Consider the following 7,481-nt stretch of genomic DNA (forward strand, 5'->3'; position numbering starts at 1 on the left):
AGCTGCAGTGACTGCATTATATTATGTTGCTATTTGCTAAACAGCTGTTCTAGCTTTTTTAAACCAGTAGTTTTATTAATTTCGCGCGGAATACAGTTCGTGAAATAAGCTCTTAATGAAAAAATAACCGATTTAAGTAAATAATTGTGTTCATTGTAAATCTGCACATCTAAACATACAAGGCGGAACCAATCGATCACAGAGAGCGATCGCTGCTGACACCGTCAGCAGCACTTACATTCAGATTACAATAATATTTCACATTATTACATTCAGATTACAATAATATTTCACATTATAAAACAATGACAAACCTAGGATACTTTCCTGTAAGAGAATTGATCATGTTTTTGTTTTCTTTTCTCAGGTCCGGTCCCCACCACCCTTCCCTGTTAACATCACCCACAGTTTATACTTTTTTTCTTAGAAAACCAACGGCTCTTTTAAGAGCCACTTCAATAATCAACTCACTCACTCACTCTCCTCAAGTAAGTATTGCTTTTTAATTTTTTTAATCTTGCCCTGCTTTGTACTTCTCAAAGTCTCTTTCACTCTCTCCCGTTTACTCTTATCTTTATTAGAAATGCTAGGCCAGGGGTCAACAACTAGAAAATGTGTGGTCTGCCATACACAACTAAATGTAGCTTGCAAAACCTGCAACACATGCAAGGTAGAGCAGCCACATAAGCTTCGGGTAAAAAAGAACTGAAGAAATTTGATCAGAAGCGGGAGAGCTGGGTGCATGATGAAGATGAAGATATGGAAGATATGCTGGTATGAAATTGCGATTATTGTTTTATATACATACATACATACATACATACATACATACATACATACATACATACATACATACATACATACAATATATATATATATATATTGTATGTTATTTTGCGTGTTTGTTATGTTTTGTATTTGTCAAGGCCTGGAAGAAAACCAAATGCTTGGGGGTCTGAGGTTTTGACACCCCGTTGTCACTTGACTGAGACATCCATTACATGCTTGGAAAGATTAAAGAACCTATTCAAGGTAAGAAATAAAAAATAATATAAAAAATTACAGGTAAAAATGTGGTGCCTTCTCTCAACTAATGTAGTACTCAGATTGTGATTGATGCTTTTAGTTTACAACTGGCGTGCGTGCGTGCGTGTGTGTGTGTGTGTGTGTGTGTGTGACACATTTGTCAAGTGTTGAATGCATGCTCGAAAGTGACCCATGCAATTTTAAGGGATAGTTCACCCAAATATTTAACATTGTCATTATTTCCTCATTCTGACATTGTTCTAAACCAGTATGAATTCCCTTTGTCTATTGAATACAAAAGATATTTTGATAATGTATAATGATGTTGCTCATTGACTTCCATAGTAGTTAAAACAAATACTATGAAAGTCACTGAGTACTGTCAACTGCATCCTTGCCATCCTTGCTCATCAAATTATCATCTTTAGCATTCAAAGGACTAAAGATACTCATATAGGTTTAAAATAATGAGTGAGTAAATGATGACAGTGTGAATTATTCTTTTAACCCATCTTAGTGAGTAGTAAACACACACACACACTGAACAGTGGGCAGCTATCACTGCAGCTACAACTGCTCTCAAGTGTTGGGAGAGGTTAAAAGCTAGCTAGCTTTATGTAGCTGATCATGTTTAAGTATCAATAAAATAACATTAATAACTCAATCTGCTTGGTTGTCAGTTTAATCTAAAATAAAATTAAATGCACACACCAGATGATCCAGTCCAGACACAGGACGACAGACGACATTAAACTAAGCTTGAACTAAGCTTGACCTCTAATGTGGATTAAAGGGTTGACATTTTATTCTACAAATGCTTGCAAATAGGGCTGCAGGATAAATTGCATGAAATTGTCCTGCACATCTCATCAGTGAAGTCAGTTCTTTGATTAGCAGTAAATCACCATCACCTGTTTTCAGATGGAGCAGCATTTACTACACAAAGCTGTGTTTCTCTGAAAAGCTAGGCAATATCCAGTTCATTGTCACAGGCAATTTGTCAACGATGATAAATGCAATATTGCGTAGCTTGTCAGTGTACTTCGCTTTGTGTGGTAAATGTTGCTCCATCTGAAAGCAGGTGATGGTGATTTACTACTAATCAAGGAACCAGTGTCTGCATCTAGAGACCAAACATTGGCACTGATGTATGTTAAGATATGTCAGTACAAGGTGTTTTTCTAATTAAAACGCTCAAACATGCAATTTACTTTGGGACTAGTATCAACTCTGACCAGGAAACCACCCCTAAAGGTGATAACACTGGTCCTATCAGAGTAACTTTACAGTTGCATATATTTTATCATTTGTTTATAACATTAACTATCACATTGTATTGGTAGACACTGTAAATAGTAAATATGAATATTGTAGTTATACAATTTCAGTATACCAGTAGAACAAGTGGCACAATTGGTCAACATCCAGACTATCAAACATCCATCACATTTCTATTTTAAATTATTACTGTTTGGTAGAACAATAAGCACTTTTTACATTTGTAAGGTCTACATCTCTTGTTACTACTGTGGCTGCAATTTATTATGATTATTTTTATTGTTGTTTTTCTCTTAAAATAATTGTTTAGGTGTTTGGTCTATAAAATTGTTAAAACGGTTGATCAGTGTTTTCTAAATAATTCTGTATTTCGAAAATGTAGGCGGGACCTCACAAGGTGTTGCAGAACAAGTCAATAAAACCTCATCAGCCCGAGTTGAATCCCCAACTGGACCACAAATGGCCCAACCTGATCTCCAGGTACCAGTGGCCCTGCCTCATACCAGAGCAGCTCCAACTGGACCACCAGCAGCCCTTATTGGACCACCAAACTCCCCAATTTGACAGCCAGTATCCCTTTTAGGGCCCTCAGGACACCATGCAACCCCACTGCATCTGGGAAAAGAAACCCATTACCCAGATGGACTCCCAAGAGCCTCGCCAGTTTCTCTTGGAAAAGGTAAGCAAAAAAGGAGCTTTATGAAGTGCATTGAAAATAAATTCTAAGCTTTATAAAAAACCATACTCTTACTTTGTGTAATGTGAAACTGTAATCAAATTAAGAGTCCTGGGATCCCTGCATTCAAAGCATTTGGAATAGGAGTTGCAGAAATTGATATTTATATACAGTGGTGGTCAAAATTATTAGAACACCTGACAGATGTGAAATATTGACTTTTTTGTTTCCGAAACATTACTTTTCTAAACAATGGTTGCTTTGAGCACAACAAATATCAGATGAGGTGAGTCGTACTGTTTTTATCCACTTTTAACTTTATTATTTGGTATGTTCACCTTTTGCAGCAATTACAGCAGCACATCTCTCTGGCATAGTGTCAATATATTTCCTCAGAACTTTATCGGTAATGTTATCTCATAGCCCATGTGGGTTTAATAATCTGTCAGGTGTTCTAATCATTTTGGCCACCACTTTAAGTAATGAAAACAGCATTTCATGAATTTTGACGAGAGGTAACATTAATCAAATAACAGTTTTGTGTGTGTTTGGCAAATTCCATGAAATGCTGTTGTCATAACTTAAATCATGCCTGTGTTTGCCTATATCTAAGACATCGTTTTGGTGGGCTCCAATTAGGGGTGCAAAATATGTTGACTCTGTACCTTTATCACAATATCTCATTGCATAATATCATAAAGAAAAATGGCATACTTTCTGTTGACTGTGTGGCTTAGTTGCGTTAGATTTAGAGCCCACTTGGAACTGCTAATGATCATGTTTCATTGGCCAGTTGCCCAGTCACGTGCAAGTGTCCATGCAAGTATAAACTGTCTATTTGAGATTATAAAGCTGTGGAATGAGAGGCTATTTTCTGTTGTGATTACTTTACTGTGATTGCGTTATTTCTTACTGACTGTACAAGACATTTTGCGTCCAGTGCTTACCGTGTGCAGCCTTTATGAAAAGATTTTTTGGAAAAAAGTCAAGTTTTTATTATAAACTGAGTAATTTACATAATAATTTCTACATTTTAAATGTTTCTCTGTTGTTAACAGATGGTGTGAAAGAAGGCTTTCCAGCTCTCACTACAGTGCGGCCAGATCAAAGGAAAGGTGTGTTGACAACAGACATCTTAATGACTTTTAAGCTAAATTTGAATTGGTTGATGGGGAAAAAGATCACAATCTAACTAGATTAATCAGCAATGGAGGAGTGTATATAAAAAAAAGTTTTCAGACTATTACTCCCATTCCATTTTCTAAAATGTATTATTCAGAATTTCTGAATATAGATTGTGTTTCTCGTTTCTCCAAGTTAATTTGAAACATGAAAACATGAAAAACATGGCCTAAAGTCTAAGAATCAAATTCTGAATAATCTGCATCATTGATTTCACCTATTTATTTCACTATGATTTCAATGTTTGACACGACCTTACTTAGTCAATATTAAGGATATCACGGTAACATTTTCACACAATGTTCTTTATGTTGGATGAGTTTATGTAGAAAAAAAATAAAATCACAGTTATGCAGTGTACTTATCATAAAGTAAACAATGTATTTTTTAAAAACCTAACATTTACTTTGTTTGACAGTAGAATGCTATCTATCTTTATGTATAGGAGTATGAAATTATCCCAACCACCCTACCCTGTAGTTTACTACAGTATAAAAAAAAAAAACTACAGTGCGAAACTGTGCCCAAGTACAACCCTTGCTAGCTTAACCAATTATTGTAATGCTTGTTTAGTGTAGTGTTAAGCTTTTTGAATGTAGTATTGTATTCCTTTCAGAATGTCCACACAATGTGACAGGGAGACAGGATTTTTACCCTGTGAAGAGGGTTGCCAAATCCAGAGTTATTAAGGTTAAATGTAATACAATTCAAATCAATACACAGGTTATATAATGTTCCAGTTGAAAAGGGATGATATAGTTTTTTTTGTTTTGTTATTGATGTAATGGTCTTAAACTTATTGGTAAACACAGTAAATATTTGAAACTAAAAAAGTCCCACTATTTTTTAGGGCCAGAAATGGAAGCAGGTGGAGTGGGAGTCATGCAAACTTTGGTATGTACAACGTCTCAGTGTTAAAACGCATGCCAATGAGAAGTGGCATGTTCACTGTTACTTTTAATCTGTTGTCAGTATATCTTATTGCCACTAACACCTACTGTCCACAATTAACATGCAAAACAATTTAGGCAAATAATGAAATTAAGGTAGTATGCCCACACTAAATGCCCTGCGTGAAGTCATAGTTCTGAGGATTTGTCAACCCATTAAACTCCTTGTAGAAGATAAGGTCGAGACAAAAATGTAAGATTTTGGCATCATTGCAAAATGAGCTTTCCTTGTCTCTAGGTATTTATATAGAATTCCCTGTTACCTTGCTCATGTGCTTTTCTTTAAAGTCTCATTCTAGTCAAGAATTGCATCAGTTAAAATGCATCTTTGAACATCATAATAAAAAAATTATATAATATAATAACATAAAGTTTTGCTTGTCACATTGTATGCGCAGATCTATGAATATGCTAATCTACTCAATTGCACAGCTAGAACATCTGTATGTAGCATCTACTTACATGTATATGATCTAAGACCAGTGGTCACCGATCCTGGTCCTGAAGGGACGGTGTCTCTGCAGATTTTAGCTCCAACCCTAATCAAACACACCTGAAGGACCAGGATTGGTGACCATTGTCTAGACGCATAACTGCTGAGCTTAGACTATATATACACATACATACATACATACTATTGATGCACGCGTTCAACTGTGTTGATGTGATTGGTTATGTTTGTGACGTTGGAAACACAGGTGATTTTAAACTACGGGAATTAGACTGCGGAGTATTTTCTCCATATAATTAGAGACAAAGTTGTTGAATAATGATTTTAATTCATAATTCTTTAATTGTTAAAAACACCAAATTGAGACATAAACAATGTTAACATTGTGATTCATTTATCACATATGTTGTCTTAAAGTTAAATGTGAACTTCACATTCCTCTCTTTGGAGTTACCAGAACAAAATGCAACAAGTCAAGTAATGCTTTAACACAAATTGATGTAAAAGAACAATGAAGGCTTTCTTCTGCATTGTTGACTTGCATATCCTACTGTGATATAATGAACCCCCACCAAAACACAGCTTTAGGAAAACAGCTGCAGTTTTAATGTGTCTTAAAGGAAAACACCACCATTTTCAATATTTACTATGTAACTTAGACAAATGAATACATATCTTTTTTCAATGCGTGCACTTAATCTTCTTGAATGCTTTAGCATTTAGCCTAGCACCATTCATTCCTTAGGATCCAAACAGGGATGAATTTAGAAGCCACCAAACACTTCCATGTTTTCCATATTTAAAGACTCTTACATGAGTAGTACACGAGTAAGTATGGTGGCACAAAACAAAACATGGAAAGTGTGGAAACCATGGAAGTGTTTGGTGGCTTCTAAATTGAACCCTGTTTGGATCCTAAGGAATGAATGGGGCTGGGCTAGGCTAAATGCTAACACATTCAAGAAGTGCTGTACAAAGATTAAGTGCACGCATTGAAAAAAGATATGTATGTATTCATCTAAGTTGAGGTAAGAACATAGTAAATATTGAAAAACTGTGGTGTTCTCCTTTAATGTGTCTACAGTTTATTTGCCCAACCAAACATGTAATTGCATTTTTTCTTTTTGTGTTACAGATAAAAGAAGTGGCCATTGGAGTGGGTGGCGGATGGGGACACTTGTTAGTGCTTCGGCATCTTCTTGGGGACCTGATACAATAAGAAGCACTATTATTTTCTTTGTGTAACTTGTTTTTCTTTTATGTTTTAAACAAACACTTGTTTCCTGGACCCTTTTATTGCTCCTCCTTTCAGGTTTGCTTTTTTGCACTTTTTTGGATATTAATACTGAATACTGTTAATACTGTTTTGCAACCAAATTATTGTCAATTTAACTGTTTTAATCAATGTTATATCCTACTGTGATGTAATGATGTTAAGTGCAGTGAGTCTATTTACTTTACTTTTTTCAATAAACATTGAGGAATTCATTGGTTTCTTTATTTTCACACACACTATTTATTAAAAAGTCTACTTGGTGAACATTCAAGACAACATAAAATGTATTTGCTCAGAGAATAAAAAACATCCATAGCTGTTGATTCTTGTATTATTTATAGGAAAACTGTTTAGTTTCTAGAAACGATATTTAGTTCTGCCTGTCTTGTGTTGTTAAAAACAAATCAATCATCCATTCTAATTGATCACATATTTTACCTACACATTTTATCTATCAAGCAATGGAAATGCTGTGGTTTAGAGCACCTTAATTTTTAAGTGACAACATGATAGACAACTCTATACAAAGCTTTTTTTACTTGAAGATTGATTGTGGGAAATAAGTAATTGTTTGTACATTTAATAATTTTGCAGACGCTTTTGTCCAAAGCGACTTACAAATGAGGTAGCATTTAGAGCAAC

General features: G+C 35.0%; 1 long non-coding RNA gene across 2 annotated transcripts; it reads left to right on the forward strand.

Moving 5' to 3' along the window:
* Positions 1 to 372: 372 nt before the first annotated feature.
* LOC135733512 (uncharacterized) lies at positions 373 to 6,935 on the forward strand. 2 transcript variants are annotated; one of them, XR_010526963.2, is made up of 7 exons: positions 373 to 488; positions 582 to 774; positions 927 to 1,032; positions 2,687 to 2,983; positions 4,039 to 4,095; positions 5,013 to 5,056; positions 6,699 to 6,935. It is a non-coding gene; the product is annotated as an uncharacterized lncRNA (long non-coding RNA). The 2 variants fall into 2 exon arrangements; XR_012335155.1 differs by lacking the exon at positions 582 to 774 and having other exon boundaries at positions 463 to 488.
* Positions 6,936 to 7,481: the final 546 nt, after the last annotated feature.

This window comes from Paramisgurnus dabryanus, chromosome 15 (assembly GCF_030506205.2).
Source record: "Paramisgurnus dabryanus chromosome 15, PD_genome_1.1, whole genome shotgun sequence".
Lineage (NCBI taxonomy): Eukaryota > Metazoa > Chordata > Actinopteri > Cypriniformes > Cobitidae > Paramisgurnus > Paramisgurnus dabryanus.